The following is a 27,251-nucleotide window of genomic DNA, read 5'->3' as shown; positions in this document are numbered from 1 at the left end:
TTGACCCTCTTTTCCCAACTATCACCCTTAATCCCCATGTTGCATATCATCTACAACAGCACTGTACAACAGAACTTTCTGTGATGATGGAAACATTCCATAACTGTGCTACCCCATACAGTAGCCACTAGCCACATGTCTGTTGAACACTCAAAGTATGGCGACTATGACTGGGGGAGGGACTGAATTTTTAATTTAATTTAATTTAAATATCCAAATGAGGCCAATGGCTCCTGTATTGGATAATATAGTTTAAATAAATTGTTTTTGGATATTTATGGATATAATTTTTTTCTTTGGTAGATGGAGCAAATTTTTATTTAGACCATGGTAAACTTTATTTACTCATTCATCCTTATTTTCCATATTTTCTAGTACCTTTTTGAATTTATTTCTCTTCTTGTTGGTTTACCTTCTTGAGAATGCTTTAAAGAGTATTTTGCTGTGGAAGAAATTCTCAGATGTAGTATACTTGAGAATGACTAATTTTAACCCTGTAAATTTTAGGCTAAAGTTTTCTTCAGTGCTTTAAATATAATTTGTATATTTCTTGTCTACATTATTGCTATTCTGTAGTACAATGTCAATTTGAGTTATTTTTTCTTTTTGTTGGTAGTGTTCTCCCTGGAAGCTTTTAGAATTTTCTCTTCGTCTGTGGTATTCTTTAAATTTATTATAATATGACTTGTTTGGATTATTTTCTTATCTAATCTGTCATTCTGTGAGCCATTTTGAGGTTTTATATCTTTCTTTAATTTTGGAAAATTGCTGATTATTAATTAAATATATTTAAATATTAAATATGTTTAAATATATTGTCTCCCCTCCATTATTTTTTCTTATTTTCCAACTATTTTTTATAGTGTAGACATATGTATTTTCTCCTCCATAGCCCTTCTTTTCTTTCCATCTCTTTGACCTCCTGATGCTTTCTACTGTAATTCCATCACCTGACCATTTTCAGCTGTGTTCCTTTGCCATCCAACTTATCAAGTTAGGTCTTTATTTTGACTATTATATTTTCACACCTGTTCTCTCCAGTTAGTTCCTCCTTTAAACTATTTATTTTTACCTCTTCTTTTTATTATCCTCACTTATATCTTTGAGGATACTTTTTATGCTTATTAAAAATTATTTTGTCTCTCCTCTACTATTTCTGTTTCCTCTTATGAAGGTTTTCTTACTTATTCATGTTTGCAGTTTACAGAGATATTTTTTTACATCAGGCACTATTTGATAGGTATTGGGATAATGTTTTTAATACACACAGCAAAGCTACAAGATAAATATTAAAAGTATTCCTATTCTACCCATTAGGAAACTCTGCATCAAAAGATTGAATAGCTTGTTCACATTCATGCAACTAAATGAGTAATGAAACAAGGATCAGAACACTCGCATTCAGGGGCGCCTGGGTGGCTCAGTCTGCCTTCCGCTCAGGTCATGATCCCAGGGTCCTGGGATGGAACCCCCCATCGGGCTCCCTGCTCCGCGGGAAGCTTTCTTCTCCTTCTCCCACTCCCCCTGCTTGTGTTCCCTCTCTCGCTGTGTCTCTCTCTGTCAGATAAATAAATAAAATCTTAAAAAAAGAAAAAGAACACTCGCATTCTGACTCTACTAACACCCTTATACTGTATTATTAACCACTATAATATATTTGGAGGGATAAAGTAGATATATTCTTCTCAATAACTGTAAATATATAATAAAGGGAATAAGAAAGAGGGTTACTCAGGGCTTATACCTAATGATTGAGTTATTTGGAATATTTGGAGCTTGAGTTGTTATCTTTCATGAAGACTGGGTATGGAATTATCAAGTGATAAAGGAAATAGAGTTAATAATATTTGATTTCTAGCAATATGCCAAGCATTACTTTAAGCATTTTACATATGCCCTCAGAAGTCAATGATGTTATTATATCCACCTTTTTTATAAACAAACAAAATGGAGCCCCAGAGAGGTTAAAGAAGTTGTCCAAGGCCACATAGTAAATGCTAGGGCTGAGATTTGGACTTGGAGCATCTGATTCTTGAGTGCATTCTCCTATTGTTGCTTTACTTGTTCTATTATACAATTACACAGAGCTGAGAAGAGGCCGTAGAAGTTGGGGAGGTACCAAGAAATCAAGGAATGAAACAGAGGAGGCAGATTAAGAATAGAGGCTAAGGATAGTGGCAGTCCTATTTTATACTGGCCTTCCCAGCCTTTGGCCTCTGCAGTCCTTTCTCTAGTCTTCCATATGGTTTCCCCTTACCCCAGTAAAAATCTACCCTCAAAATGGGAACTGAAACAACCATTCATATTGAAGTGTGGGGTCTGGCGAGTTAGCTATTTCTTCTGAGTCTAATGGTAAGAGACTACAATAGAGGAAAATTATAGACTCCAGAGTATTTCAGGCCTATAGATAGTTGTGCTTGATAAGCAAGAAACTGAAAACCATAGATTACAACGTACCTTTAAAGAGATGAGTAAAGGAAATGTTGTGACAGCAATTCAGAGTGGCAAGAAGGTGATGAGGTGTTACAATAGCAATTGGTAACTTACAGGCGGTGACAACTAAGTATCCTGAAAAGGTTTTCTGTTCTGGTCTGAGTTAAAATGCTCATATGTGTTCGTTATGGTTGCTGATTTTAAGATTTGACCTTAAGTCAAAGAAGTTTAAGTGAAACTAACAAAATGCTTTTGATAGTTGCTGAGTCAGCTGACAAAAGTTTCTGTAAAATGGTCGTAGAGTCTTTCTTAATAATAGCATAAAGAAGAGATCTTAGGCATATGATTGTGGCACTTGAGATGCAGCTAGTGTTGTCAGAATGCCTTGTGTGACATCAAGATCTGGACACATGGCTAGCTTTTACTGGTTTTCCATAAAAATAATAAATTATTAAAACATATGTCGAAATTAATTAATAAAACTTGTATTATTTTCTTTAGTTTTTCTTTTTTTAAATTGAAGTATAATTGACATACAATATTCTGTTGGTTTCAGGTGTACATGATAGTGATTCGATATTTTTAGACATTACAAAATGATCCCCATGATAAATCTAGTTACCATCTGTCACCATACAAAATTATTACTATATTACTGACTGCATTCCCCATGGTGTACTTATTTATTTTATAACTGGAAGTTTGTACCTTTTAATCCCCTTCACCTACATTTAATACATACCTTTTTTTTTTAATTGTGGTAAAATGTACCTAATATAAAATTTACCATTTTAGGCAGTTTTAAATATACACTTCAGTGGCATTAAATACATTCACGTTATTGTTCAACCACTATCAACTTCCAGAAGTTTTTCGTCATCCCAAATTGAAGCTCTGTACCCTGTAAACAGTAACTCTCTATTACCCCCTCTCCCTAGCTCCTAGTAACCTCTACTCTACTATCGATACTTGTGAATTTGATTCTTCTAGGTAATCTGGTTTATTCACTTAGCCTAATGTCTTTAAGGTCCATCCATGTTGTCTCATGTGGCAGAATTTTCTTCCTTTTTAAGGCCAAATAATATTCCATTGTGTGTGTATATATATATATGCATTTTGTTTATCCATTCATCTGTTGATTTGGGTTGTTTCTACCTTTTGGCTATTGTTAGTAATGCTACTATAAACATTAGTGTGAAAGGTTTTCTTTTTATGCATATGATTTGGATATCTAAAAAATATATCTTTTGGCATCAGTGCAAATTGACAAGACATGAAAATAATGCTTTGTGTTACTAGGGTGCCATTCCTGGTGAGATTTTTGAAGTATTTTGTGAGTATCAGTTAGTGAGTATCTTATAGTTAAGATGACTGTATAATTTATCATTCAAACCAGGATGACAACAGAAAATAGTATGATTAATATTACCCGGAGAAAATAGGCATTAATCAGGACTGTCTCAAGCAAACCAGGCCATGTAGTCCTCTCATCTTTTGAGAGGTAGTTGAATAGAATCTTTAGTTTCTATTACCAGTGGCTGATAAATGTGAAATGGAATTATTTTACTTAATCTCATTGGAAAGTGAGGTCTATTAGGAAGTATGGTTAGTAATGTTAAACCGTTAAGATTCTATTTAGTGAAATAAAGTCTAATTCATCTATTTCCTTTGAGTTAACCACTTATAAATTCCTTGTTTTTTGAGGAAGTGGTGATTATTAATAGAGTTGACATCAAACAGATATGTCTAGGTATCTGTTGTTTTCCATTGCTAGCACTTTTGTCAATAGTCAGCCCAAATACTCTCCATGAGAAAAGAGTAATTGGACACAATATAAAATAATCTTGTGCTTTTGGTTTTTTTCATTCTCTGACATGGACACAGCCAACTGACGCACATAATAAAAGTCTAATAATTATTTCTAAAAGTAATGAATAATGTCTGGCTCTCATGATTTCTTCCTTCATTCATCAGAAGCAGAAATTCAGACATTCCAGTGATCCATTGATCCTGGTAGCCAATTTGGTTTCCCCCCTTTAAATGTCCAGAGTATAGGGAGGGAATCCTGATTATATCTATATGATGAGTCTTCCAAGTCAAATGGAAATAAGATAATTAAATCCAGCCATCTTTAATTCTTTGGTAGAATTACTGTGGGTTAATACTGTTTGGTGGAGGGATGGAAAGTATTAGGTGTTACTTTTACTAATGAAGGGAAATAATCTTGGTAAGTTAACATAAGGGAAAAACCTAGATTTCTCAAAATTTTGAATTTCAGAATCTAAGACATGAAGTTTTATAAATTTTATTTCATATAGAAACCATTATTGGATAAAGATAGAAAATTGTGAATTGCTTTTTTGAATCTATTAATAAGTGGATAAACTTATAATTAATAAATTGCTTATTTTATATGATAGTTACTATATATAAGATAATATAACTATCTTTTCTCTGTGACATGCCACATTTACATCTAGGGTGAGTTTTTTTAATAAAATTTTTTCCACAAAAACAAAGGACACCCTATAGTTAAGTTCTGCTAAGTCTCTCATATTTCAAGATGATCTCTAAATAACCTTATTTTTAGGAAACCAGTTTAAGCAACTTTCCAAGTATTACTCAAGTAAATATTTGCATATCATGGTTATTTTATATTGGGACATACACAATATTATTAACTTTCTTAGAAGTTTTTATTTTATAAATACTTCAAGTTATTGTTTGACCTGATCTCCAAATTATTCCTTTCTAATGAAAATTAACTGTGATATTTAATAGACAGTGCAAACCATAATTTCATCTGAATATAAATGAATGCACATGTTTCCAATGAGTTCTCTGTTATCACAAATAGCAACAGGGACCTTAGAGCTATGTTAGAAAACTGTACAGCTGGACTTGAACTCTGCAGTCTCACTTGCTCTCAAGAGAACATCATCCTTTCCAAATCAGTGTCACAAACTCCAAAAGACCAGGGGAGTATGAGCGAGGGGTGTGCAGAGTGGTAAACACAGGGGCCAGTACACAGGTGATGGACAGAGATACAGCTCTCAGGGAAAGCAAAATCAGATGCTTTATTACAGCTAAGGACAAGGAAGAGCATACGGCTTTCAAAAACTGACTTTTCTGCCAGTCCCATACAAGTCTTACAAAGAGATGTGCGACAAGTCAACTGACTGAAAAGGACATTTTCAGGACATCTACATTTTCAGATCCTTTCAACTTCAAACGGTAGACCTCTTCCTTTGAGGTTCAGCAGTGGAGTTAGCGTAGTCCAGAATCTCAATGTTGGATTTGCAAATACAGTTTATTTTACAGAAATTCCACATTATAAACAGCAAGCACCTCCCATCCCACCCACCCTTTTCCCTTCTCCTCCCCCCTTCCCATCCCAGTCTGGCTGGGTGAAGACCATTCTCTGCAGAGAGGGAGCAGTGATGTGGCCCTGCTGCTTTGGAGGGAGATTCAAGAGACCACCAAGAAGGAGGAAGAGGATGAGGATGACATGAAGGAATTGTAGAACAAGGCTGGATCCATTGAACTGGTCCAGTGGCGGCTGTGTATATGCGGGGCAGGCAGGACGTGGTGCAGGCAGGTGGGCTTTGATGTTAAGGTTATAGAGGGAACATCTGGTAGAGGGACTGTTTCAGGTCCACTAATTTGCAGCACATTCTTGTCTAGTTCCTTCCGTCGTAGTGCTAAGTCTGCCAGGAGGTCATCTTCATCCAACTCTTCTCCAAATCCTCCAGGTTTTGAAATAGCTGTTGAAATCTCCTCCGCAGGTTCCTGCTGGTCAGCAATGCCCTGCATTAACTCTTCAACTTTATCAATGTCTGTGTTGTCATAGGCAGCCTTCGTGGCCTTGGCGGAATAGTCCATGTTCTTGAGTACCTCTGTGTCACTCCTGATGCTCTCCAGGGCCTCTCGCTGAAATTCGATGGTTGTAGTGTGCCCTTGATCTCCACCAGCTGCTTTTCATACCTCTTCTTGCGCTCTAGCACCCAAAGGGCTGCCCGCTTGTTTTTGGCGCTGTGTTTCTTGGCAGCGATCTGCTCCTCCTGAGTCTTTATCTCCAGGAGTTCCTGCTTACTTAGCCCAAATTATCCCTTTTTAAATAAGTTGTCCTATGGATTCATGAGGCTTTATTGATAAAGGAAAAATACGTATGTAAATGCTTTCCTCACTTGTTCATACACTCAAAGCATTTTTGGAAATTATGTAGTGAACTCACTCTGTGTGTCTCTGTCTCTCTGTCTCTGCCTCTCTCTGTCTCTTTCTCCATATATATATATATTTTTCTTTCTTTTTTTTTTTTAAAGATTTTATTTATTTATTTGAGAGAGAGAATGAGAGAGAGAGAGCATGAGAGGGGGGAGGGTCAGAGGGAGAAGCAGACTCCCTGCTGAGCAGGGAGCCCGATGCGGGACTCGATCCCGTGACTCCAGGATCATGACCTGAGCTGAAGGCAGTTGCTTAACCAACTGAGCCACCCAGGCGCCCTATATATATTTTTTTCATATTGCTTACTTATTTATATATATAAAATATGTGTTATATATAATGTAATATGTACATTTTCTCAATTTCTAAAATTTCTCAATCAATTTCTCAATTTCTAAATCAAACTTAAGGCTACAAAAAGCCATTTATGTAACACAGATAGGATGACAATTTGACTATTGAGAAAGACAGTTGAAGAGAATAGAACAGTTTTTAAAACTCAACTTGTAAACAAGTGACTGAGTTGTGCAATGATCCAGCCATTCGTGCATATACTAAAATGAGATTATTTTTCTCAAAACTGGTGATGGTCTTTGAAGTCAATTTAATAAATATAAAATTATCAAAGATGAACCAGCCCTAAAATTTGATGTATAAAAACAAACAAACAGGGCGCCTGGGTGGCTCAGTTGGTTAAGCGACTGCCTTCAGCTCAGGTCATGATCCTGGAGTCCCGGGATCGAGTCCCGCATCAGGCTCCCTGCTCAGCGGGGGTTCTGCTTCTCCCTCTGACCCTCTTCCCGCTCGTGCTCTCTGTCTCTCATTCTCTCTCTCTCAAATAAATAAATAAAATCTTTGAAAAAAAAAACAAAAAAACAAACAAACAAAGCCAGATTGTCATCTAAAATAAAATATCATTTAACTGTCTTTGCCTGAGTTACCAGATACTATTTTGGAAAATCAAAGCTAGTGGGGATCATGTATTCACCAACAGCCTATATACTAGAATTTTGTAAAGTTTACCTATAATGATTTCCATTTTGCAGATGAGAAGCTGGTTCAGAGAGGTTCAATAACTTATTCAAGGTCAGGGTCTCTTAAGTGGGGGAGGCAGAACTTGATCGTTGTTGGTTTGACCTCGGCACTCATAGTGTTTGCTCTACCTCATAGTGTCTACTTAGAAGGATGGGAAAAGTTCTTTAAGAAGCCCAAACTTTAAAAAAAAAAAGTTTCTGTCCAAGATTTTAAGGCAGCGTGGTATGCTGGGAAAGAAACAAAACAAAACACATGATCACAGGAATCAGAAGAGCTTGTCTAACTTGAGTTTTGCTGATTATTAGCAGGATTGATGACTTTACCTCTCTGAACATTAGCTCTTAGGAATAGTACTGTTTGTCCAGCCTCCCTAGGTGAATCTCGTATAAGGAAGCATCAGATAAGAAAATGTCCAATTATAGCATTTTCAAAATTATGAGGACTTTCAAAGGTAAGGAGCTAGTGGATCTTATTGTAAATAGAACTTACAGCAGCACTCTAAAAAATGAATGATTGTTGGTATCTTCCTTACCATAACCTATTTCATCGTGGAACAAAATGTCTAGTAGGTCATATCTGAGCTCTCAATGGCATTGGATCATGACCATCTCAATATACAGTGTTTAGGCTTTGTGAAAGATCTTATTAATTTTTTTTACTTTATTAAAAGTCCACAGTTCCTCATCTGAAATGCTTAGGGTGAGATGTGTTTCAGAATTCAGAACTTTTCAGGTTTTAGAAGTGTGACACATAGACTATAAATTTTGTAAAACCTTGAGACAGAACTCCATAATCAAACACATTAATATTTCCGCAGAGTAATATACCAGAATTCTCGCAAGTTAGATAAAGGCTGTAAATAGTTTTCTTGCTAGGTCAGGTTAGGTTGTGCTGCCGAATGAAGGAGTGCTAAAATCATGAAAAACTTCATTTTCAGATTTCAGATATGTGGATGATGGATTAAAAGCCTATACTAATGTTTACTTTTAGAATTATAAAAACAATACCAATACATTTTAGAAGTTTTAGAAAATGAAAAAAGAAGGCAGCGGGGTGCCTGCCTGGCTCAGTAGGTAGAGCATGTGGCTCTTGACCTTGGGGTTGTGAGTTTGAGCCCCACGTTGGGTGTAGAGATTACTTAAAAATGTTTTAAGAAATCTTAAAAAAAAGAAAATGCAGAAAAATTAAAGAAAAAGCCACTCACAATTGGAAGTCCTCTATTTGCCCGTGTCTATCCTTTTATACAACTAAAATTGTACAATACATATCATGGTATAGTTCACTTTATTCTTTTAATATCATGGATATTTTTAAGGGTATTTTTAAAACAGAAAAACCGAAGAAAAAGGACAGCAGAGCTAGAAGAGGCGACTCTGCAAGTCAATGACAGAAGATGTAGGAAGCGATTGTTATAAGAATCTCAGAGTTTTTTGTGAAGAAGAGCCATTGAACTAGAGTCTAGATTGATTTTTAATGTTATAAGGGATATGATACAGTATGGATTTTTAAAATGCATGGAAAATCTTCAAACTCCATTTAAAGCATCTTTCCAGCTTGCTTTCTCTCTTTGGTTCTGTTGCCAAGGAGAATACAGTTCCGAGTTGGAGCATACAGTGTCTTATCAATGTCTGTTGAGGAAGCAAATGTTCTTAGGATTTTCAAACTATGTGATCTTTTTTCTTTTATAGGGTTTCTATTTGCTAACTCAAATGTTTACCATGAGAAAATGTCTACAGTGTGATCTTTGGAAGGAACTCTGAATATTTAAAGCACACCAGAAATCTCGAATGCTTTTCTTATCTGGGGTTAGACAGCTTCATTTAAGTGAAAAACAACTGGCCTTTGGAAGGAGGACTTAGTAAGTTCTGGGACCCACTAGTCTGCATACTTTTCCAGGATTGAACAGTATTGTGTTTACAAATACTTTTTTGAGATGCTAAGTGAATGAAACAAGCCTAAGTTTAGAAGCCAGGCTTACTCTATCTATAGTCTATTAAATGTGTCTGACTTCTAGAACGTCAACCCGCTGTATTTCTCTCTATATCTGTATTTGACTGGAAGCATTAACAAATGGGGAAGGCATAAAATATTTAGAACCCATGAAGCACTCAGGACTGTCAAAGTGATCTATTTCACATATATGGCCATATGCTGGGGCTTTTAGGTAAGATTTGTCCATTTATGTCAAATATAGCTACAGTTGCTGTTTTCTCTGATTTCATTGAGTTCTATCATAAAGCTAACAATAAACTTTGAAATGCCATTAAGTTCTGTTTTTTTCCCCCCTTTCTTTTCCAGCCTTTGGGTCATGTGTACATGATTGAGAGAGGTAGAATTCTGTCTTCAGAATGAGTGAGTTTTAAGTGTGGAAATACTGAGAGGTATGTTTATAGTTTAGAAAGAGAACAGTTCCCAAGCATCCCCCATTTACTCCCTTTACTTCTTGATGAGTTTATGCCTTATTGAATTGTCAGAAAAAACTTGTCTTTATTGAAATTTAATAAGCCACATTAAAACAGTACATGACATAGACCACAAGGAAAGCCACCACATGTGGTCCTTCCTTACTGGGTTTGTGATCTGTCAGTGGATATAAATGGCTTTGACCCAAGTGAGTCTTAGCGAGAAGATAAATGTGTATCCACAATATCTCAAACCAGAGCCTCAGGGAAAAGCAAAATGATATATTTTTAATTTCAATAATTCTTTGTACTGAGGTTACTAGTGAGTTTTAATGCCTATTTATTGTTCCCTGTACCTTGGTGGGGGGTGGTAATTATAATGTGCATTTGGTGACTGATTTGCTATTCTCAATCTTTATTTCAATCATTTCTTGCCGTCACCTTGCCGTCTTTTGTTAATTCATGCAGAATGTTGTAACTTTACAAATCAAAAACTGAGGCTAAAAACTTACTTTAATGTGTCAATTTGTACTTTAAGAATTCCAGTCAATCTGCAAAGTCACTGTCTTCATCAATCAGATAACCAAGTTTTAGCGTTATTAGCGATAGCGTTACAATTTTTAGTTTGAACAGCGATCTTTTTGCTGCTCTAATGGTTGAGTGAGCTAATGAAAGTTCTAGCGTGCCTTCACTATTAGCTAGAACCTTATTTAAGGACTGGTAAGAACACAAGAAAAAAAAAACCATCTAGATGTGTTAAAATCATCTGAATGATGTTTGAAGGGAATGATGTTTGAATTAACCTGAATCCTAATCGCCAACATTTAAAGCAAGTAAATGGCTATTTATTTTTAATATGGTGTTAACATCTACATTGTTTTAGAAGTATTCAGTAATGTGAACCAAGGATGATACTTGCTGTCAGAGGATAGGTAAGGTAAGAAAGTAGGACAAGGACAAAAAGTATGGCTTTCTCAGACCCAGAAGAATTTACAGGGACAAGTGCTGGGATCCTGCCCCAGTTACTTCTCAGACATCTTAAATATTCTACAACAGGCCAATAGTTGCCTTAGGTCTGCTCCCCCAAAGCAAATGCCACTTAATCAATACAATGATAATAATTATAACACACACACACACACACACACACACACACCTATATGTGTGTGTGTTAGGGGCTTGTTATGCACAGGCACTGCATTATGCACTTTTTTTTTATGTTCAAATAGCCAACATCTCTCATTAGTTTTTGATGTAGTGTTCAATGATTCATTGGTTGCGTATAACACCCAGTGCTCATCACAACACGTGCCCTCCTTAATACCCATCATCCTGTTACCTCATTCCCCCAACCCCCTCCCCTCTGAAACCCTCAGTACACACTTTAAATAATGACTAATCCCACCTTTAAAACACAACGAGGGGATGATGTTATTATCCTCACTTTACCAGTGAAGAACTGAGGCTCAGAAAGGTTGAGGTAGCCTGTCTGGGTCACACAGCAAGTGAACTGCAGAGCCAGGAGATGGAACCCAGGCAGTGTGGCTCCAGAGTCTTGGCTACTAATCTCTGCCGTGTTCTCTTTTCATATATCTACAACATAGCTCAGGATCAGAAACTAGAACCTTGAATCCCTGCAGAAGAAATTTTGATCCAATTCTTAAATAATTAAAGTAATTTGGAAGAATGTCATATTATTTTGGTGTGATATACTTTGAAAGCATGTCACTACAACCGTGTATAAGAGTAAGGAGGAGATGATTAATTAATTTATTAATTTAAGTTCTTTAAATTAGTTTGGATTACATTTGTTTGAAGAAGAGGCAGCTGTCATCCATGGCTCTGGTTACAGTACTTTTAAAGCAGCATATACGTATCATAAAATACAATTAACTAAAAATCAAGTGCTCACCATTGGATGTTCTCATCCTCACTTCTCCTTTGAAAACAGTCCCAGATGCTGAAAAAATCCAGTGGCCATTCCAACATGAGTATCACAGACAGCAATGTGATGAGCCTCAGAGGATTCCCCAAATCAATCTGTAACTATTTAGATAGTTATCCAAATCATGCATTATATATGATTATAGATTTATAGATTAGGTAGATAGATAGACAATTTATGTAGGAATTAGGCTCCAATTCTCAGAAGTACATGTTTTCTTATGAGATTTTTTAGAAGACAAGCAAACTGAAATTTGCCATGTATTTTCTAAGTAACATGTACATTGCTACTCTCTGAAGGAAATAAATATTTCCTAAATAGTATATGAAAAAGACATTGAGTTCTGTGTTTTTTCCTCACCAATCTCATCCTAAGCACATTATTTACACACACACACACACACTCACACTCTCATGTACATTTCAAGACCCAGAATAACGTTAGCAATTCCCTTTTTCTCCAAAGTGGTAGGTATTAGATATTTCAACTGACCTTTGACCCTAGGTCACCACTTGTATCCGATAATTTACAAAGAAAGGTAAAAACAATTAAAGTTCTCTCTTCAAAGGGCTTCATTTTAAGCTTCAGATCCCAAAATAATTGCCATGATTAGCAAAACCTTTGAATGTAAAGAATGCTCTTTTTTTCCCTAACTTGTGATATAATTTAAAAGAAAAAAAGTATTTGATTCTTTACAGTAAAAAAAAAAAAAAAAAACCACAAGGGTAGGCAGGAAGTTAAGTATAAGTTATTGAGTTCGCAAAACAAAAATTGGGTTCAAACAAATGTCAAAGTGATGCATGATAAAATCCCAACATCCTTGTCATCTGCCATTTTTCTGCATTGATTATTACTCTCAGAACATTCCAAATAGCAGTTAACTAGCTGGACAACTCATCCAGAATATGCAAAGGGGTAGTAAACACCATGTGAGTAATCTTTTTCTAGATTCATGCTGTTTCGTAGATATTTGATTGGCAGATCTATGCTAAAATCTGCCATAAAAACATTTTATAGAATCATAAGAACTGATTGTTCCAAATAGTGGAAATAGATAACATCATTTGTAGTCAAATTTCTGAGACTTTTAAAAATTTGTTATTTTTTAATCTTTTGGTTAGTCTCCTAATTATCAAAGGGTTTCTTTTCTATACATTGTGGAGATGGTGATAGGAAATTAATCTAAGCTTAATTAAGCAGTATTCAGATTCATTGGACATTAAAGCTAGACACAACCTACAAAGCTTCAGAATTGACATCTTAATTGCTAGGCAAAATATCTGAGACCAGAAGAACTAAAGCGGCCTGAAGATTACACACTTAGTTTAGTAGAACACTACCTATTAATCAGCAAACTACTTTTTGCTTACCTGTTTATTTTCTAGGATACCTTGATTAGCAGTTAAGAGCTCTGAAGACCACAACATGATCCACTCATTACAATAATGCAACTCATTCACCATACTCAGGAAAATACAGTACAAACACACAAAGGGGGGCATCTATGTCCCGGAAGGATGAAGTTGGAAGAAATTATGGGCGATGTCCACAGGGAATATGATTACACATTCAGTAATCTTTATACTGATTTAAAATTGCTAGCTTGTTAGCAGAAAATAGTTTAACTTGAGGATTTCCTTTTCCCTGTTCTTCGTTGTTTTTAACATATGGAGAATCTTAAGAAATGGAAGGGCTCAAACTTCTTTCTACCTGTATGAGGACCCTGTTCCTGATATGCACATTGGTCATCTGAACAGGGCACTCAACGAATTGAACTAGGTGGCTTCCTCTGGAAGTTTTCCTCAGGATAGTTTATATTTTTACCTGGAGAAGCATGGTATAATTATAGAAGGCAGCAGTTACTGTGAACTGTATGCATAAATTTTGATTTACCTCAGCTTTAGTCTGACTGTTTTCCATTCTGCTATGTGATTTCTGAGTTATTTCAATCTTGGCCAAATTAAAAGAATCATAAGTTGGATCAAGGTAATAAATCATCCTAATGTACATTGACTTCACTAAAACAAGTCTTGGAGTTTTACATAAAGATCAAGGCACTCCCTTTTTTAAAGATTTTGTTTATTTATTTGAGAGAGAGAGATAGAGAGAGAGCACGGGAGGGGGAGAGGGGCAGAGAAAGAGGGAGAGGGAGAAAAAGACTTCCCACTGAGCAGGGAGCCCACTGCAGGGCTGGATCCCAGGACTCCAGAATCATGACCTGAATCGAAGGCAGATGCTTAACTGATTGAGCCACCCAGGCGCCACGCAAGGCACTACTTTTAAAGGATTGAATAGTATCCATGACTTTCTGCTTTGTAACACACACCACATTTTTAATTAACTGGTTTAAAACATTTGCCTTTCTTAGCGCACTTTAAGCTCCACAAGTGCAGGTACTATGTTGTTCTATCCATCAGCATATCCTTAATACCTGGCATGTGGTATGTACTCAATTAATATATATTAAATGAATAAAGATGGCAACAAAAATCATGAAAGTTGAGGAAACCATGCACATGGGAAGTGTTTGAATTGGGCTTGTTTTTTTGTTTGTTTTGTTTTCTTTATTTAAATTCATTTAATTAACACATAGTGTGTTATTAGTTTCAGAGGTAGGGTTCAGTGATTCATCAGTTGCATATAACACCCAGTGCTCACCACATTACGTGCCCTCCTTAATGCCCATCACCCAGCTATACCATCCCCCCACCTACTTCCCCTCCAGCAACCCTCAGTTTGTTTCCCATAGTTAAGTCTCTTATGGTTTGTCCCTCTCTGATTTCCTCTTATTTTATTTTTCCCTTCCTTCCCCTATGATCCTCTGCCTTGTTTCTTAAATTTCGCATATGAGTGAAATCATATGATAATTTGTCTTTCTCTGATTAACTTATTTTGCTTAGCATAATACCCCCTAGTTCCATCCATGTCATTGCAAATGGTAAGATTTCATTTTTTGATGGCTGAGTAATATTCCATTATATATGTATATATATAATCTTCTTTATCCATTTATTTGTTGATGGACGTCTAGGCTCTTTCCATAGTTTGGCTATTGTGAACATTGCTGCTATAAACATTGGGGTGCAGGTGCCCCTTCAGATCACTATGTTTGTATCCTTTGGGTAAATACCTAGTAGTGCAATTGCTGGGTCGTAGGGTAGTTCTATTTTTACCTTTTTGAGATTCCAGAGTAGCTGTACCAGCTTGCATTCCCACCAGCAGTGTAAGAGGGTTCCCCTTTCTCTGCATCCTCGCCAACATTTGTTTCCTGACTTGTTAATTTTAGCCATTCTGACCAGTGAGAGGTGGTATCTCATTGAGGTTTTGATTTGTATTTCCCTGATGTCAAGTGATGTTGAACATTTTTTCATATGTCTGTTGACCATTTGTATGTCTTCTTTGGAGAAATGTCTTTTCATGTCTTCTGCTCATTTCTTGATGGATTTTTTGTTTTTTGGCTGTTGAGTTTGGTAAGTTCTTTATAGATCTTGGGTACTAGCCCTTTATCTGATGAGACATTTGCAAATATCTTCTCCCATTCTGTCGGTTGTCTTTTGGTTTTGTCAACCTTTTCCTTTGCTGTGCAAAAGCTTTTTATCTTGAAGAAATCCCAATAGTTCATTTTTGCTTTTGTTTCCCTTGCCTTTGGAGACGTGTCTAGCAAGAAGTTGCTATGGCCAAGGTCGAAGAGGTTGCTGCCTGTGTTCTCTAGGATTTTGATGGATTCCTGTCTCACATTTGGGTCTTTCATCAATTTTGAGTTTATTTTTGTGTATGGTGTAAGAAAATGGTCCAGTTTCATTTTTCTACATCTGGCTGTCCAATTTTCCCAACACCATTTGTTGAAGAGACTGTCTTTTTTTCCATTGGATATTCTTTCCTGCTTTGCTGAAGATTGGGATTGTTTATGGAGATAGGATTATGTTAGAGATAAGAAAGTCATCTTCAAATATTTGGAAGGTTCTTAAACAGAACAGATATTTTTTTAATTATGTATTACTCAGGGGATAACATGGAGTTCTGGTGCTACTAATAAATGTTTTGGTTTAGGAGGACTTAAAATTAAAATAGAATGTTCACACATGAACAGAGAGAGCTATCTTGCAAAGTATCAAGTTCTTTGCCACCAGTATTTTCCAAGATGAGATAATCCACTTGCATTGATGGGTGATAGAACAGATTCTTTCAATCTGGTGTGGGATAGACATGCTGACTTCTAAATCCTCTCCATCTATGATCGTGTGGACTTTTTGGGGGGATAGCGTGGTTCGTGTGATTCTTTTTTTGTTTGACTTCAGCTTTATTGAGATATATGATTGTATGGCATTAATGTGATTGAGCACACAATGATTTCCACTTGTGGTTTGTAACTCTTATTTTTCTTCTTTTCAAGACACTTCCTAACTTCATTTGAAAATCTATTTTCCCATTTTTCTAGCTGTGAGTTCTTTTTCCTAGGTTGATAATGACTGATAAAAAATATTGAGTAAGTCATGATTTAAGCACAGTTTACCGTTGATTCAAATTTACACCAGTAGTTCTTACTATATTAAATTAGGCATATGTGGATATAATCAGAAACCATTTGAGTCTGTCATATATCATAAATTACTTTTTCTTACCATGGCCATTAGCACCTGCTTATACTCAGTTAACTTTTTTTTTCAGGGAGGATTTATTCAAGTCTTTTTCAAGTGGATAAAATAGGCATGTAGCCAAATTAGCTAAGCCACTACACTGTAATAGGCTCACTATTGATCACCTACAGATTTTCTGTCTCTTTTGTTTGGATTGTGTCTACAGGTAGGTCCCAGAGGGGAATGGTTAGTGTATTAGTCTAGTTTTATCTGGTCTTCAAATGCTCTAGTTTTACATGAAACAAAAATAACAGCACTACAATAGACAACCCAAAGCATATCATCATCTTCCTGTCTAGTATCTGCAAGCCTGACTCTGTCAAGATTAATCTCTCTGGGTTATTCAGCTGCTTAGTTGAGGCCCCTGCTTCTGAAAGAGCCGTGTCTTAAATTCAGCCATTTGACTGGATTATTTACTCCTAATGCTATCTCTACAAAGACTTACCTGCCAAACCTACGGAGTAAGAAAAATTTTAGAGAGGGTGTGTGTGTAAGTGTACATGTTAAATGGATTATTGTTTATAAAAAAGGAATGAGGCATTTTAAAAATACAAACATGTCAAAACACCTGCCCACAGAAAGGAGACTGGAAAGTGATGTGTGGTTGGGCTTGGAAGTTATTGACCCAACCCTTTGATGGTGTGAATAATGGCTATTGATAATTTAGCTCCAGATCCTGAATCAGCTGTCACTATGAAAGACAGGAAGAGAGCACGTCCTGCTGGTCATCTTGATTTGGAAAAGCAGCTGAGACAGATGGTTTTCCAAGTCTTTGCCTTTGTTGAACAATATGCATTTGTCAGATGGAAGGTCCTCTAAAATATTGACCATCCATTTGACAACTAGCTTCTTCCCAGGGCATATGTACTCCATATGCCCGCTTTGCAAACCTTGGTTCATAACATTTTCTTTTCACAGAATGACCTTTCTCTTATTACAGGGTACTCAAAACATTCTAGTCATCGCCACAGTCTAAAGGCTGCTTCTTCCAGCTACATGTGTTCTCAAAGTTCCCACTGAATTTTGTAGGCTCAACTGGTATAGCATTTCTCATATTTGGTCTTTTATGAAATCTTGTTTGCTCTTCCTTTCTGTCTCCTTTTACATTCTGAGCTCCTTAAACAGAGGGCTGGCATTTCTATTCAGTTTGTTATTTCTACTCAGAGCTAATAAATGTTTCTATGTAGGAAGAAACAACAAAATGTGCAATGAAAGTAAGTTTGGTCTATTAAAACTGAGTTTAATAGAATCCAGCAAATTTTTCATCTATTTTAGGCACAGTACAAGGCTTATTAGCAACTAGCATTGATGTTACCTTGGTAAATGTTTAAAAACAATGTAATTCATCTTGCAACGCATAGCTACTTAGCAGAAATACAAAAATCCCTAGTATGTTCTACATTAGAATATTGTGTATCTTCTGTCATAGAAGTTAGCAGACATATCCTAAAATGCACCAAGGGTCTGTTGAATACAGATTTGGTATTAAAACTCAGCCCTTGGACTGAATTTTTTGGTATTTAAAAACTATGGAAAACTATATTAACTCTTGGCAATTTGCTCATTTTCCTTGCCCTGAAAGCTGAATCTTTGTCACTAACTGCTTTCATTTTATATATAATCTTTCCTGTGCCTGTGTGTATTTGTAGATATATATCTCCATATTCCAGGACAAAAAGCAAGATGTTAACAATGGGAAACTGAGTGAGGGATTTACAGGAACTCTCTATACTGTCTTTACAACCCTCCTGTACACCTTCAGTTATTCCAAAATTAAGTTTATTAAAAAATAAGTGAAAGGTGCAGAGTTTAGAAAGTATTCTCAAATTAAAACTCAGAAAACTGGTGCATCGATCAATTTCTTTTAGATCATGAAGTCAGTAGAATTACTCTTGATAATAGCATATTTTATTGAATAATTATTAATGTATCATCCCTCTAGGTATAAATATACATGTATGTGTGTGTGTTTGGATTCACATAGAAGCAAGTTAAAAAGAGCACAATTAATATTATTTGATTTATAAAAGAACATTTTTTAAAAAATCAATTAATATGTAGGCCTTTATTTTATCTTGTTTTTTTCAGCAACATTTTAATGCTTGTTAGAAGTGTCATGCTGAAGACTGTGTCTTAAATTCTAGTTAGAATATTCCATTTGAAGATGTTCACAGATATATCCTAACAATATTATTCTAAATATTCTGATATAAGAAAAATACCCCAATGATGAGTCAGGAGGATCTTCACGTACAACTATTTTTGGAAAGCAAAATTGTTATTATCAGCTAAACTTTCCAGTTATTCCTTGCTGACACTGGAAAGCATCAGAGGTGGAATCTTTCTTGATATCAATGATATTTCACATGCCTAAATATATAATATAGTTATTTATACCTTAAAATAGAGATATACTGTGAATGATCTATCATTAAGCTATTTAATAGTGCAACTTACAATTTGTTTGCAAAAACACCTGGCACTATAATTCATACATGAACATGGAATGGATATTTCAACATACTGGGTTTAGCATGTAGGAGGAATTTCTGTTTTCTAATGCAGTTTCCTAAATGGCTTTCTGCCTATTTGGAAAACATTTTAAAGACTGATACAATACAGTGTTTTCGACTATAAAATGGGAAGTATCAATTCACAGCTTTCTTTTTTTAGAATATTCAACTCAAACATTTTTATAGACTAAATGGATTGCTTAAGTCAATAGTATCCAGAATTCTAAGTTTACAACATCTTTCTTAAATTGCCATTATCATATGCATTGCAAGTAATATACCATCATCAGATTTATACTCTAATTGTAAGTAGCAAATGTGTAATTACTAGAATTTAACCTCTCCAAATTGATGTAATTCAACCTAATTACCCTGGCTACATAAATGCATGCTAATCAGCAAGAAAATACTTAAATAAAACAAGAATGCTAACACAACACCAACTACAGAATAAACAAACTTTTGAAGAAGGAAAAAAATCAGGAACTAATTACATCTCCAACAATAAATCATAAATGCGTACTATCTTAAAGTCTTTTTCCTAAAATAAAATAAAATAAAATAAAATAAAAATTTCTTTTTCCTGTTCACTTAGACTTAGATGTGGCCAGAATTGTTCCAGTATGTGTTTTGACTCTATCCACATTGATAGTTTATTCCTGTATTCATGTCTCAATTCAATAAGCCATCTGATCTTATTTATTTAGTAAACATTTATTCTGAGCTTGTTATGAGCTGGACCGTGTGGAGGTGTCAGAGAAACAGAAACAGCCCCTGTCCCGAATCTAGTTAAGTTGCTTGCTTAAATAACACTAACTCAAAAAAAAAAGACACCATCATTTTAAAAGGTTAATAAAATCCTGCATTTGTTTGCTTTACTCCCTCAATGACTCCCCGTGGGGCTTAAATACAAATCCAACTTTTAACCATAGCCTTTAAGACCCTATGTGACCTAGCTCTGACCTCTCCCTTCTGTTATCTCCTTGCTCTCCAGCTCTACTGTGCAGTAGCCACAGGAGATACATTTTGATTCCTAAAAGGTGCCTAACACATTCCTGCCTCAGGGCCTTTGCACTTGCTCTTGCTACTTCTGTCTGGAAAGCTGGCTCTTGCTTCCTCACCTCCCTAGGCCCCATAAGACAGAAATTCTAGGCAGTGCTTTATTCACATTACTTTCAGGATTTCTTAGAAACTGTATCAAAACAAAGAGATCATATATGTCCCTAGAAAAGAGAAGAAAATATTCCTAACTGAGGATTTTATAACAAAGAAATCACAGGCATGATCAGCAACCTTATGAGAACAAAGATACACACACTCTAAACTCCTGTAACCAGTTTAATAGTCTTGAAACACCTTGTAAATCAGTGCTTCTTTTTGATCAGTGTATATAATAAGTGCTTATAAGTACCTGACACAAAAGTACAGTTGTCTCTGTCATAAATTTACCTGAAGTTAATATGGAAGCACATAAAGCAGTAAAGCATGAGCCATTTCATTAAGTATTATTTTTACTGTTGAGAATTTACAAGACTGAGGGAAGCTGATCTGGATAGTCCAGATCTCTCTTAAAAATTGCTAAAGTAGGTTGTGGTCATCTTCTTTGTCTCTCTGTGACTTTCTTTACATCAAGGAGAGTCACTGTGATGCTCAAATATTACGTCTCATCCACTGAAAAAAATTTCTTATTTTTGAGCTTACTCAACATTTTTCCCATTTTTTTTTAACATGGCCAGTGGATTTGCCACAGGTACTTAGTGTATGCCCCGAGTCTTACGTCTATGAGCAATAGTCATGTGACTTCAAGAAAGATCATTTGAAAAATGAATATATTTAGTATTTGATATTTTGTCTAAATGTATTTTGTGTAACAATGTTAATTGAATAGAAATGAGGATCATGAAAAGAGTAGGGGAACACATTAACCAGGAGGGGTACCAGAGCTGGCTCAGAGATTTTAAGAGAAAGGTGGTTTGGCCTCATTAGGCCTCAGTTTTCTCATGTAAATACTAAGGGATTAATCTAGATCAGGGAAGGCAAGTAGGTCCTCTCTTTGTGCCAAATGAAATCGGTTCGAAGAAGCTGCTGCACTGTATTAAGAAGTGTCTTGAGGCCATATATGGGCTCACTGGGCAAGAATGCAGATTACTCCTTGAGGTTGGCCAGGGACACAGAATTCAGAAATGGTGCAGCTGTGCCATATATTGGCAATTCCTGGACAGGGTGAGAGTTTTCAGTGTTTCTTTTTAAGTTTCTTCACTGTGTTTGCACAGTTTTTCACTATGTGGAAAACCATTTACCAAAAGTAAAAAATAATCTAAATCCACTATTTATCCACACTGATTTCTATTTTGTTCTTCTTCAGTTTCCAGAAATTTATAATAAATATATGGCCACTACTCCCCTTTTCTTATGTCCTTAAAAGTTCTTAGTTCCTCTTAATGTCCTATCTATGCCTCTGGAGAAGCCTTCCTATAGTAATTTCCACCACCAGAATGAATTGTCAACTCCTGACTTGTTTCCTCTGTCTTTACCAGCTTCTCAAGATTGGGTCAACTAGTTCTATGTAAGGCAGCCCTAATCCCAACATCTAGTGGAGGATCTGTTGGATTTCTGCCTTCCTCCCAATAATCAAACTTATTCTCATCCAACCCAGTGTTCTGTTACTTTTCCTCAAGCCCTGAAGGCCTAGAACTTCATCCCTTCTCCAACCTCTGTGTTGACCTGGATCATAAATCTAGGCTGTTTTCTAAAATATGCTAGTAAATCCACCTGAGACTTCACATCCCTGAGCCTGGAATCCAATCCTAAACCAGTACCAATGGCTGGAGCCTGTATCATGCCCTCTTATTTCTTTTATCAACCCTTATTTCTCAGGGATAGATTCTAATCATCAATAATAATGGTCATAATAGAAATCATGTTATCAGCAAGTACTATAGAAGCAATGCCTGGATTATCTCATCCTTAAAAACGATGTATTTATTTTACAAATGGGAAACCAGAGGCTTAGGGAAGTTAATTACTTGCTTAAAGTCACAAAGCAGATGAATCATGGAGTTGAATAGGAATCAAATGGCTTGGATCCAGACCTGTACTCTGAGCTCCTGCTTTTTGTTCCTCTGGAATTACTAATCTACTGCTCCTGCTGGATTGGTCACAGGTAGGGTGGGTACATAGGGAAGACCTCCCTTCTCAGGACTGGTGCCCAATAAGACCTCTCCATTGGGAGGCTTCCCCTCACATCCCTTTAGCTATTTTTAGGACTCTGTTATGAAATAAATGTGTTCACGGAGTTTTGCTTGGTACTGGGGACATATAACAAACAAATCAGGCACAGTCCCATCCATTTAAGCATCTGGCAGAGGAAAGAACCATTAATCACATACTTTTACAAAGAATTGCTTCCTTAGTGTTGTGGTAAGCTCGCTAAGGAAGATTGCAGTGCACAAAAAACAAAACAAAACAAAACAAAAAAACAAACCTACAACAGGACGCCTTGACCTATTCTGGCAGGTCAGAGAATTGCTGCTTGGCCTCACCAACTCAGGTGGATGGCTTAGTACTTACTGTCTGGCTCACACATGACTTCCCTTCCTGGCTCAAACACAACAAAGTTCCTTTAGCAGAATTCCAGCTCTGAGCGGCCCAGCTCCCAGCATGCGTTGCAGCTCTCTCAGTTCACAGCAGCCTCAACTCCACTAATAGAAGTTTTACTAAATATATTAACATATTTCAGGCTACCATTACCTTATCAGACCTCTGCTCTGCTGAAATACTGAGCAATATTGTTTTATTGATTGGGTACCTACTGACGGTAGCAATATGCACACATGCATTATTCTCATACCGCTATAGCTTTAATAGTCTGGAGGTAATATTGAAAGTAATTTACTGTCATCTATATACGGCGGTTTGAATGCTGTGGTAGTTAGAGCTGCCAATTTGGAAATTCTGGCCTGCATACAAATTAGTTATCTAAAGTCTTTTCAGAACTAACTTGATAAAATCAGATAGCAGGAAAGACCAAGTCTCTGAAAAGCATCACTGATCTGATTGCCATACACAAATAGAGCAGATGGGAACGATTTTTTTTTTTTTAAGAATGAAACATAGACATATCTGCCTTTATCCTGAGTTTTCAGTGGAGTCAATGACAGGGACTGAATGTGAGTTTGCTAACATGATGACTTAATTTAGTGCCAAAATTCTGCATCTTTCCGCTACCTGCATTGCAGGGTTCAGCACACGAACTGAAGACAGACCAGAGGTTTAGATGCAGAAAATACTGAAACATTTGTTGTGTTTTTTTTCACCAGTGATAACACTAAGAATCTTTATGTACTCAATCATTCAATATTTTATATTATCGAAGGATCAATTGTAAAAAGAAGCAAACGGAAACCTGCTATGGTAAAAACTCACTTTATATTCATTGCTTTCCTTGGCCTAAATGCATTTTTTTAAAAAGGACTTAAGTACTATAAATATGTGTAGATCTTGTTGATCCATTTTAACTGCTGGATAACACTTTTTGGATTCCGTTACACAAATCACATTTCTGTAAACATTGCACAAGAGAGGAACAATTAGGTTGTTTTCATTTTTTGTTTTACTAGCATCCAATGATTCAGTGAAAATTCTTAGACATAGCTCCTGAGTGAGCTCATCTAGTTTCTCTAGGATAGACACCCATAAAAAGTGGGAGAAAAACAAATTGCAAAAAGATAGTGCAGCTGGATTCCAATTATATAAATCTTTAGAACTCACAAACATACTGCTTACGGGTGAATTTGTTCATATTACAGAAGTTCAGAAACATGCGTGGAAATGATCCATACCAACTTCAGGGGAGAAGGCTTCTAGGGAGGAAGGGGTAAGAGATAGAAGTAACATTTTAGCAATATCTGTAACATATTTCTTTAAAAAAATGATCTGGAAGAAATTGCAATATGTTAACATCTGTTCAATCTTGGTGAGATAATTATGTAGATATCGTATTTTTCTTATACTTTTAACTATGTTTGCAATGCTTTGTAAGTTCTATGAAACATTGCAGGCTATTATTTAGAAAAGGGAAAATGGGGGATGTACCATAAAAGCATTAGAACTATTGGTAAAAAATCCTGTATGCATATACTCAGCTGCGTCCTGTGGGAGGAGGTACATATGAGTTGGAAAACTAGATATGAAAGATGATCAAAGCCCCACATAGCAGAAGGATTCACATGGCTATCAACCTAAATAGCACTTTGTACCTTAACTCACTTAGGGTGAGGGCTGGAACCAGGGTAAGCGCCCAGAAATCTTGGGTGTTCAGGGAGCTGACACACGTGACCTGTTAAGGACCATTCAGCCTCCTTCCTGGGATGAGGTGGACTCAGTTACAGGCAGGACTCAGCCTCTGAGTGGGAAGGAAGTGACAGGGCCCTTTAATTCTACATGAAATCAGAACCGAGTCAGGGATTAGTTATAAAGAAAACTGGAGTTGAGTCTACAAGACAGGCACATCTGTGTGTTGAGACTGTGTGGTAAGGTGGGAAGCCAGTGTGGTTGGAGTCAGCCCATCTGACTTTGAATCATGGACAAGATATGAAAGCTTTCTGAGACTCCGTTTCTTTACCTCGAAGTCAGGAGTTAACCCCACCCTGGATGATATTCGTATCAGAGTCAAATGAAATAACATGTGAAAGTTCTTGGCACCTTAAAAAAAGATCTTTTTTTTTTTAAAGATTTTATTTATTCATTTGAGACACAGAGATACAGAGAGAGAGAGAGAAAGCATGAGCAGGGAGAGAGGCAGAGGGAGAGGGAGAAGCAGGCTCCTCGCCAATCCAGGAGCCCGATGTGGGGCTTGATCCCAGGACCCTGGGATCATGACCTGAGCTGAAGGCAGACGCTTAACCATTTGAGCCACCCAGGTGCCCCTTAAAAAAAGATCTTTTCCTCTCCGCCGATAAGGTGAGTGTAATTGGGGGTAAAATAGGAAGGAGATAAAGAGAAGCAGCCAGAAGACTTCCGCTGATCTCATCTGAAGTGCCCGTGCAGGAGGGATCTAAGAAAAAAATCCCGTCCCTGCTGCCCCTTTCTCAGACCAGAGAGTAGGGTTGGGGTGAAGTGCTAGATTGTACAGTGACTGAAAGCAGTTGCAAATTAGTAATAAGGGTATTTATTAGATTATGTGTGTGTTCCTCAAATCGGTTGGGATGCAGTAGTCTGTTGATTCAGTTCCATGTTAGGGGTAGCTTGGCTGTTCTGACCATGATGCTCAGCACTGAGCATCCTTGTTCATGTTCTGACCGCTGGTCAGAGGAGAGGAAAGGTACTCCAGGAGGACGTGTCCGTCTCTTCTGGGAGAGCTGCACCAACCCAGACTCACAATCACTGCTTCTGTCCCTGTGCTCTGTAAGGCAGTCTGATGCTTTAAAACACGCATCCCAATATAAGTTTCAAGCGGATGATTTTGAAATCAAGTAAGAATCTTTAATACAGGCATTCTCTGTCTGCTACCACTCCTGCTCTCTGCTGCTTTTTAATTCTCCTTTTATTCAAATTAAATACCTTACAGTCATTCAGAAACTGTGCCTTATGTTGCTGCATCTTCCCACTGTCAGAGCAGTTAATTAGCTCTTGGCAGGTCTGAGATTCTGAAGAGCTTGAAAGATGATTTGTAATTGTGCACTGAAGTACAGCAAGTCGCTTCAAATAAACATGGTTAAAAGTCTATTGTTCGGCATTTGTCAATTTCTACACGATCTAGATTTTCATTTCTTTGGCAAAAATAGAAAGTCTTATTTGTTTCACATTCCTGGAGGTAGAGCGATCATTTCTTATACCTGAACAAAGGAAGAGTGTAAAACCTAAGGAAAAACATAAAAAGGAAAATGGGATCTTATTGAAGCAAAAAGCCCTATAAAATCTGAAAAGGGCTTTGCTATGGAAGACCTATACCATAAAATTGATTCTTATTGCTACTGTTACCTTTAAAGAGGTCAAAAATGAGAGACTTACAGAGAGTCTTTCTTATTCATCTTTGCCAGCAAAATAGAGTCCATTCTTCTTAGATTGCCATTCAGAATCCTCGGGGGTTTTGAATTTGACATATTTCTCTGGTCATTTCTCCCATGACTTACCTGCATACACGTTATGTGGTAATTTTTGAACATCTCAGTCCTGCCTTAAGAGGCTGACTGAATTTTTACTTGCTTCTAGAGACTTCTTTCCCTACTAGTGACCCCTCCCTCTTAGGGACAAATTTAGGAAAAATACAGGATGTCCAGTTAAATATGAATTTCATATAAACGAGGGGTATTTTTCAAAATAACTGTATCCCATGTAATATTTGGAATGTACTTTAACTAAAAATGTATTCCTTGCATATCTGAAATTGAAGTTTGACTGGATGCGCTATATTGTATCTGGCAACCCTAATTCCTACTCTGAACTCTTGGGAGATTAATCGTCTTTATCATTCACTTATCAGTGACATTTCCAGCTAGTTCTGTTGTATGTCTTCAGACAGGTCTTAAATCCCTTAGAAACAGAGAGGAGTTCTACTTCCAGTTTGGATACAGAAGGATGTGCAAGATCTTCCATTCATGTGGTAAAAATCCGAAATTCCCAGGCAACATACAAACAAAAACAACCCTCGTTTTTCCTAAATATCTTGAGGAGTTGTGGGTTACAAATAAATGTTAAAGAAAACACTAGAGGGAGAAGTGGATGGAAGTGAGGCCAGTTTCTAAGCTATGATCAGAGAGCTTGAAGGAGACCACCAGCTAAGGAAGGACTGTCTTTGCTTTGACTAGCAGAAACCAGCACATGCGGGGCAAATCTGTATTTGAATCTCATGCCGCCCCAAACACAAAGCTAATCCTCTTTGTCTAGTAATTCCCTCTTTGGGAATTGCACTGAGTAAGCAGAAGCTGGAAGCTGGGGTGGAAAATGGAAAATGACCTCAGGATCTTACAGCCAGAAAAAAAGACCAATACCTACAGAGGAATAATAATAAATATGACAGTATAAGAAATAATGGAGACAAAAAGAAAATAGAACAAAACCT

At 36.6% G+C, this 27,251-nt stretch overlaps 1 protein-coding gene and 1 pseudogene across 3 annotated transcripts in view; one reads left to right on the top strand and one right to left on the bottom strand.

Moving 5' to 3' along the window:
• Nucleotides 1-27,251, top strand: part of LOC118533583 (sodium/potassium-transporting ATPase subunit beta-1-interacting protein 3) — a 617,142-nt gene that overhangs the window by 193,536 nt on the left and 396,355 nt on the right. The window lies entirely within an intron of this gene.
• Nucleotides 5,902-26,328, bottom strand: LOC118518283 (putative charged multivesicular body protein 4B-like protein CHMP4BP1 pseudogene; annotated as a pseudogene).

Source organism: Halichoerus grypus, chromosome 5, assembly GCF_964656455.1.
Source record: "Halichoerus grypus chromosome 5, mHalGry1.hap1.1, whole genome shotgun sequence".
NCBI classification, from domain to species: Eukaryota; Metazoa; Chordata; class Mammalia; order Carnivora; family Phocidae; genus Halichoerus; species Halichoerus grypus.
Note: the sequence above shows the minus strand (reverse complement) of the source record. Positions and strands in the feature narration are given on the sequence as shown.